At 30.0% G+C, this 8,973-nt stretch overlaps 2 long non-coding RNA genes across 3 annotated transcripts in view; one reads left to right on the top strand and one right to left on the bottom strand.

The window, feature by feature from the left end:
- Window positions 1–1,488: 1,488 nt before the first annotated feature.
- Window positions 1,489–8,973, bottom strand: part of LOC102672002 — a 68,153-nt gene continuing 60,668 nt past the window's right edge. The window contains exons 1-4 of one of the 2 annotated variants that reach the window (XR_421105.2): window positions 4,892–5,025; window positions 4,016–4,069; window positions 2,054–3,458; window positions 1,489–1,764 (exon numbers count right to left, since the gene is read on the bottom strand). This is a non-coding gene — a long non-coding RNA (uncharacterized LOC102672002). Of the gene's footprint in view, window positions 1,765–2,053; window positions 3,459–4,015; window positions 4,070–4,891; window positions 5,026–8,973 lie in introns of those variants that run through there. The other variant, XR_004149733.1, reaches the window with a different exon arrangement.
- LOC116185023 lies at window positions 5,188–8,034 on the top strand. Its single transcript, XR_004149736.1, has 2 exons — window positions 5,188–5,432; window positions 6,797–8,034. It is a non-coding gene; the product is annotated as an uncharacterized LOC116185023 (long non-coding RNA).

Here is an 8,973-nt window from a genome sequence, read left to right as displayed (position 1 = left end):
GAACAGCGACTCGAAAGACGCAGATAAGAAACAATTTCCTGCTTTCGATACACGTGATCCCTTTTCTACACTTCCATTTTCATCAAATCGCTTCACCAAAATAACTCTGGTTTCGTTTTTCTTTCGTTCACATATTTTAAAGAAATCCCCTCGTCAATTAACTTCTTAATGATAACAGTTTCTTTAAGATAATATGTTCTCGTTATTATCTCTGGATCATCATTTATGATCTCACGATTATTTTTTTTGATAATGAATTCCTTTTTTTTTCTCAATTTATCTTTGTGATTCTTGACATATATTCTTTGTTGTACGATTATTGTGATGCACAATTATCTATATAATCCAGCGAAAGATCTATATAAATGCATATTAAGTATATTATAGTTAATAGTAATTCATATAAATTACTAAAATAACTACTAGAAATAATTTTTATATATTTTTTTCTCTACATTTAAATTTTACATTTAAGTATATTGAATAAGCTGAATTAAAATAAATAATTCCTTTATAAATTTCAATGCAAAAACTCGAAAATATCAAGAAAAATATCTTAATAATATATATACGTTATTTTGTTTTTCCTTATATTTTTTAATATCCTCATACCAACAAATGTTTTCTATAAATAAATAAATGAATGAATGAATAAATAAATAAATAAATAAATAAATATAATGGCAAAGGAAAGATTAAAAATAAAAAAATAATAATTCAAAGAAAAAAAAAGAACCAATGAGAGAACAGCTGAGCAGCTGTTCGCGAAAGAATGGTTGGACGGTGATAAGAATGAATTTCAAAAGAAATCGAAATATTTTTTTCTTTCTTCTTCTTTAAAAGCAATTCAATCCTTTGACCTATCTGATACGCAACTTACGCATGATAATGGTCCACCTATTTTCCATTTTGTTTACTATATATCTATATATCTTCGTCTCACCGCCTGTTTCAGAGCAAGGCTGAAACAGCATCCATCCTTGTTCCTCCCACTCTTACTTCTCATATTGCCATCTTTCTCTTTTCCTTTTGGCCGTGTATTTATTATCTTCTTCTAACTTAAAGAATAACTCCCTCCTCGTCGATCGTTTTGGCCGGGCTCACGGTTGCTGTTCAACCAGCGGAAGCCAGCTAGACGGCTCGGAAGTGAGGTTCTCCACCTTCCTACCTTGTCAAAAAACCATAGACACGACAAGGACGCATGGTCTGGGATAGCCAATCAGAGCAAGGCTGTTCTTCTGGCCGCCGATCAATGCGAAACTCCTCTGTACCGACGTGTACAGGGTGTGCTCTTTGTCGGGAGAGAGACCCAGCCCAATCTCTAGCCAGCGGAAGCGAAGCTCCTGCAATTTCGACACTGTTGCCCAATGCAACCGCCATGTCATTTTGTATTGGAGACCGAGCACATCGTAGTCTTCTTTTCTTCTTTTTTTTTTCTTTTTTTATCGAATGACACGATGTCTCCCTTTTCTTTTACTTCTTTCTTTGTCGATTTTCGAGATTGCAATACGATATATCCGCTTACTGGTGTGAGTAGAATCGAATCTTGATTATATTTTTCTCGTTTTTTTTTGTTCATTGTTGTTGACTTACGTGATAGGAACACTGATGCGATTCTTGACTCGAGGACACGTTTCACGGGGAATATATTACATGTGTTGAATTTCGTGAATTTCGTTTTTTTGAAGATGAAAGGTGAATATTTAAATAAAAGATCGAGTTTTGAAATATTTAGATTCAAATAATTATATGCCATTCGATCATCTGAAAATCCGTTTTAACACTGTTAAAAATAGAACATGTATAATTTCTCAATTGACAAAGAGGATCATTTCCATCGTAGAATAACTAGTTCTACTATTTTTAATTTAAAAATATATGATTATTAAAAGTAATGATAGAAATTATTAATTATTAAAATGATCTCTTTATAAAATCAATTTACAGATTGAGAACCACTTCACTAAATGAAACAAGAAAATTTTCTCTTTGTCTATCCCACAGAATTTCTTTTCAACAATTTATAACAGAATAAATGTAAAGAATTTGATACCTTATATAGAGAACACTGTGTACTCCCAATGAAATGTCAAAAGTAAATATTACTTTTTCAAGATAATTGTCATATTACATTTTAACTCGGGTGTCATATTCGTAAGTCGAAGAATCGTGTAGAATGACGAACGACCAGTTCATAAAACAGGAAGGACCAAAGATTACAAGGGAACTATCGCGCTGGTCCATTCGTCATATTCGAAAATTCCGCAGTCCTTTACCGTAGCCCCATCAAATTTTATTCCGGGTAATACGCAGCGGCAGCGTCGTTCGGAATACGTGACCTTTCCAAGCAACTGTGTATCCATCCAAATTGGATATCGGACGAAGTTGTTATCGGGTAAAAGCTGAGACTATGTGCTACCGAATGCGAAACGAAGAATCGAACGGATATTCAATTTGCTTTCTAAACAAATGTATCCATAACATTGAAAGTTGTCGCAGTGCAACTGTTTTTTGCTTTCAGTTTAATTAAACGAAGAGTTTCGAAATTGATCATGTTAGTTATTACCTTGGACCTTGGCAAACATACGTAGTATTCGTTCGTTGTTTGAATCATTCCCATCAGTTGATAGAATCTAACTTGAATCCAATGAAACAAATAATTTCACACAATACAAAATAAATTTCTCTAAATAGTTTGGATTGAGTTTTCGCTAGCCGTCGTTTCTAATAAAATGAAAATAGAATTTTATGATTCTACAAAATACATACTCGTATTCGTGGCTGATGCTAAACTGTGAGCTTATAACGAATAAATATTGCAATTAGTATATCTCTCTTTTTCTAATTCGTCCACGTTCGGCTAAACTCGTTCGAATTCGTGTTGTATAGTCTACTCTTCTATTTAAACGTAAGTGTTACTAGTAATAATTGCACATATAGTTCTTCTTGCATATAGTTCTTCATCTAGTAAAATTTTTTTTTTTTGTTTCCTTTAAATAAATGATTTATTTAATTCGTGTCACAAAATATATGTTTTTAATTAATAGCGAATTCAATATCAACGAAAATCATGAAATTTTTTATGTACTTTTCTTCTCTACGTATGATTAGATTATCTAGAAAAATTTTTTATGCTTCGTTCGCCATGTTTCGAACCTTGGTCGACTGGTCGGTCGGTCGCTCGCTCGTTCGACGATTATTTCTATACCGTAAAGCAATTTCTGAAAAGCTATTTCCCGAGAAGTATTTTCAGTGTGATGGTTCGTATAGATACGCGATTCTTTCTACTTTGTCTCAACTGATCTACATAGAAAGCCGAATCGTTTTACCAATCCTCTCGTTCGTTTGATGCGCGCGTCTTCGCTTGCCCCATCACTCGTCTTCCAACTTCTTGACCTATCTGTTCCACAAAAATAGCCCGCTTCCTTCCTCTCGATTGTTCCTTGATAGAAATTGTTCTGAAAGTGGTCGAACACCTTCCTGCCACGGTTGATAACCAATTTTGGTTATGAAATAATGGTTGATAACCATTAATTCAAACAGTTTACGAAGATTCTCATTTTCTTTTTCTTTTTTGTTTTCTTATTACATAATTTTTTATTTTTTTCTTAGGAAATTTATTTGCATTTGCAATTTTTGAAATTGAATCATTATTTTGAATTTTTATATTTTATTTTTATTATTTTTAACGTAAATATTTTTCTTCAATGAAAAATAATTGAAAATTGAGGTTATATCAATAAGAGAAAAGTTTTCAAAGATACTGAAAAGAAATCATGGAAATAAATAGTGAATTTCGAGAAAAGAGGATAAAGAAAAGAGATTTTTAGTATTATTTAATCTAATATTATTTTGATTTTTGTCTAATATTTATGCAATTATTGATTTATTGTTTTCTTTTTATTCAAAATTTGATAAACTCTATCAGAATAATATTTTGTTTTTTCTTATGAGAATTTGACGCAGAATATAATCGTAAATATCTACTTTGATTAATATTGATTTGAAAACTTACCCATTGGATGCTGGACCGCCAAATTTTCGCTTTTGATAATGTTGATACACTCATCTGAAACAAAAAAATAAAATATTAATTCTAATAGTTAAATTTTTAAATCTTATTAAAACGAAAACATTTAACTTATATATTAAAAAAAATTTTTTTAAATATAATTAATATAAACTGCAATATAATTAAACTATATTTGAATATTTGAAAATTTAACAAAAAAAAAATAATATCAAGTTCTTATCACGTAAGATTTAAATAAAATATATATTTCCCAAAAATTGTGTCAAATAATGATTGTGATGAAACAAATTTTTGCAATATATCTGTAACAGCAAGGCGTGCATTTTTTCTATAAGATTTGATTGTATTTGACTACTTCGGTTCTTCCTCATTAGATATCTCCATTAAAATATATTTATGATAAAAATGTATTTATGATTGCGATCAATGAGCTTGTCATTATTCGTACGACAATCTGTGACGAAATCGATCATTGTATATGATTTTTTTTATGTAACAAATACAAATGGAAATATGTGACAAGTATGTGACAATAAAATATAAATAATATACTTTTCAAAAATTGAAAAAATACCAAGAATTAATAAAATCTTTGTTTGATTTCCATTTTAACATTTAATTTATATAAAATATGTATCTTTATAAAAATTTACAGATTATTATATATTATTATATATAATATTATATATATTCATTATTATTAAGTAAATTTATTATTAAATATATAAAAATTTTCATAATTTAAATATATCTGTTTTTTCCATCAAATGATTGACATAACCTTTCAGGGGATTAAAATCTAATTCAATAATTAGATTTTATTAATTAAGAATATATAATCTTTATTTATGAACTTACAATGTTCGTTATTCCAACAGCTCATCTTCAAACAATAAATAATACTAATTATCGATTGACACAAACGAAAAATGTGTATTTAATACGCGGGAAAAATCGACATAATAAAATAAACTAACCAGATCAAGTATTAAACATCGATCGATGTTCACTGACTCGATACATCACGATATCGCATACACGAAGCGCGATATGCGCACGCGTACATCAGCTTGTTCATTACTCTGATTCAACATGGCGACTTTGCCACTTTTTCTATCCCTACTCTGACCATCTGCCTGTCAATTGTTACTAAATAGTGTTACACCTACTCAATTCTATTGAGTATATATACCATTATATACACCATGAATATTTAATACACGTGCCGACTGTGAACAAGGGTGATGTGCCTTTTTTCGTTAACCTTGATATTCTGATTCGTTGGCCAACAAGGTTTCTGGACGACAATAATAATAGAGAAAAACTTTCTGTGAAATAATTGTATATAATATAATAAAAATAAAAGAATATTTCATTTTTTGCGGAAAGGAGCTAACGGGTAAGAAATTTCGAATGATATAAAATTGCATGAGATTTAAACTTATTTAATATTTCAATGACGTTTGTATATGTAAAAATAAGATGTAATATCGGAAACTATAATTCATCTTTTATTTTTTTTACGACTGTATTATAATTAGCGATTCCTAATTACAAAATAATTGAGATAGTATAAATATAGTAGTTGTTATTCTATAGAAATGAAAGAAGATATTATATCTATTATATCTATCTTATTTTTTTGATATTATAATCTACATAGTTTAATTTAAAAGCATTGCATGTTCTTCTAACAAGTAATTCGGAATGTATTTTTAAATTGTATTTATTTTTTATAAACTCACAAGTATATTTAGCTGTAAAAATATGAAATTCGATATTTATTTTATCTTTGCTGATGCGAACGTCGAAAATGACAGTTAGCCAAAGACGAAGAAAGATTGAGAGTTTGAGTATTTAAAGAAATTTATGACGTATTCTTAGTATGTGAAATTACTCGCCTCACTGGGTTCACTGGAATAACCTCTGATAATATATTCACTGGAGAAAAGCTCGAGCATATAATGAATAATATTATCTATCTGTTATCGTACATTTTACTAGGCACTGCAACTTGGAAACTGGGCGGAATAATCCCCATAAGCCGAAAGTTTGTGGTAGAAAACGCAAAACGCAAGTCTTTAGCGACGAACTATGCAATTTAACATTCATAACTTGCATAAAATATGTATTAAGCGACAGTCGAGGTATAGTTTGGTTCATGATAAAAAGAAATACGCAAGTCTATGCCAGAAAACGAAACATTAAGAAAACTGAGAAACGAGCAATAAGAAGACAGCGTCAGCTCATTAAACCGACTGTAGAAAAAGACCACAAGTCGATCATTTTTCGTGCAATTCGTATCCTCATGTAAAATAAAACAAATAATGCTATTATAAGTTCATTTAAAACGCAAATTAATTTTTTTTTTTTTACTTATCGAGTTGTAAAAGATAGATAAGGGTAGTCAGTTTAAGAGAATAAACTTGTAAAAGGAACGATAATATGTTATGTATTAAGAGGTTAGGTTAATCTCACGTCATTAAACTTCGAACGCGACTAATGAAACAATCAAAAACAGCGATTCTTCGATCGATTATTTTCGAATCAAGTTTGACTTGAAATATAAATTTAATAAAATTTAAAAATATTTTTAACTATATTATTAATAACTAATTATCACAATAACTAATATCACAATAAATATCATAAATGAATTTTAGTGTATAATAGCAATACTTTTTAATCATTTATGTAATTTTAATATATTCGGTTATGGAATATACTTATGATTTATATATATATAAATATTTTTTCTTTTAGGAGGAAAATAAAGATAATGTAAAAATATTCAAGAGATCAGAGCAATCAGTCGATAATGACATCCAGCTGTTTCATTTCACCGCAATTATGAAATATAGATGTTTCGCTTGAATTCGTTCGAAAAAGGATTAATTGAAGAGCACCATTCTTCAAGTGGTTCGCAAAGTAACTCGATATCGGGCCGAATTTATTTTCATTCGGCTATTTCGTTTCGATTCGTTCGATATATTCCCGAAGAAGGCTAGCCACCAATGGCACGAGAGTAGTATATCGCTTCGATATAAAGCTCGACCATTCGATGTATTTAACCGCGCAGACGTACTTGAACATAGTAACATATATATCGGCAATTCTTTTACCTCCTCTCGCCGTTTCGCTTTATGTATCCCGCGAAAGTGCACAAGCCGCTTTACTACTCGAAAAGAAGTTCCTGCCAGGGGAAGCAAGCAACGATAGAGCAGCATGGTGGAATCAGCCCTGTGTAACCGCCACGGGCTCAATATCTAAACAGGAAATTTCCGTGCACGCCAGAAAACATAGCTAGAAATGTACGCGAATCCGGCGAATGTAAAATACATAGTAAATGTACCGCAAAGATGGACTGAGGAAACTGCATATTTAAATGCGGATAAAAAGATCCTAATTCTCAGAAGAAGGGATGTCTTCGCTCAGATAATATAAATAATCCTTCCGTGAAATTTGATGTAATACAAGTGTTTTATCATTCTGAGTGCATTTTATTAAATTATGTAATCTTCTTTCGCGTCTTTTAATTTTTGAAGCAAATATAGAAAAATAAATTTTCTATAACTTTTAAGCTATTGTATAAATTGTACATTCTAAAGATCAAATAATTTCACTTAATTTTCTGACATTATTTAATTCTAATCTAACTTTTTCTCAAATTCTTGAACTTTTCATGTGATATTTAAATAATTCCAAACTATTAGTTTATAGTGTATTGTAAATTTTTAATATAGAATGTCCCAAAAATGTAGGAAATTGGAGATTCCTGAGATAATTTCAAGCAACATTTTCATTTGGAAAATCTTTTGAAACAGCTTTGTTAACGTGATATTAAAATTAATATATTTATTACAAAAAATACTAGTTAATCACGAGTTCTAAATCACTCAAGCCATGATGGTAGTGATGAAATATGTGCCGTCGGCCGAACACGAATAAGTCCAAGCAATAGTTGTCGAAAAAAGTCTGTTGAATAATAAATATTTTGTTATAAAAAAAAATTATATCGAATTACATCTTATTTAAAAATTAAATGAAAAAATTCAAGAATGAATAAACTAATGAATTATTATTCGTATAAAATTCTTTTTCTTTATTATCCTCTTCTCCTTTATTTCACTCTTTCATTCTTCTTCTCTTCCTTTATCAATTCCTCTTTACTCGCTCGTTTATCAATTTCACTTCATACCCTTATTTATCAATTCTCTTTCACTCCCTTTTTTATTACGCTTCTCTTTCTTTCTCTTCCAAATATGTAATAATTTATTAGAAAAGTTTTACATTCATCTTTTTATATCACAATTTGCTATTACTCGTTTAATTTATTTTATAGAAATTATAATTAATTAGTTTATTTATTTTTTCTGAATAATTTTCTTTTTTATAAAAAGAAATTTAAAAGAATATTTATTATATTCAATAGATTTTTTCGACACGTATTGTTTGTCGTGTTCGACTAACAATATAATTATCGTCATAGTCTTCGTGATTCACCAGTGATATTTGCACAAAGAAATCATTTTACTTCAATTAATATATCCTAACATTTTTGGGACACTCTGTATACAAAGTGAACTGGAGTTTCAACCCTCTGGGATTTTAATAATATGAAAACAAGATCCTCCGACATCCGCGCGAAACCTGGCGTTAAATTCATCCGTAATATAGCGTCCACGATGAAACAAGGATGAACTTCGACTTATTAAAAATATTCTCTCATATCCCTACTGCCGGTTAATTCTAACTTTCATAGTTGCTTCAAAAAACATTTTCTCATCGCTGACAGAATCACGTAACCCGCCCGAGCCACCTTCATAAAAAGTGTACACCTTTTGCCCGTAGGTGTTTCGAGTTTCTGGTACATACGATATCGTGGAAATTGGTTGATAGATGCAACACTTCCTCGCGCTCGCTTTACGAGACACGCATTC

Source organism: Apis dorsata, unplaced genomic scaffold (genome assembly GCF_000469605.1).
Source record: "Apis dorsata unplaced genomic scaffold, Apis dorsata 1.3 scaffold_85, whole genome shotgun sequence".
NCBI classification, from domain to species: Eukaryota; Metazoa; Arthropoda; class Insecta; order Hymenoptera; family Apidae; genus Apis; species Apis dorsata.
Note: the sequence above shows the minus strand (reverse complement) of the source record. Positions and strands in the feature narration are given on the sequence as shown.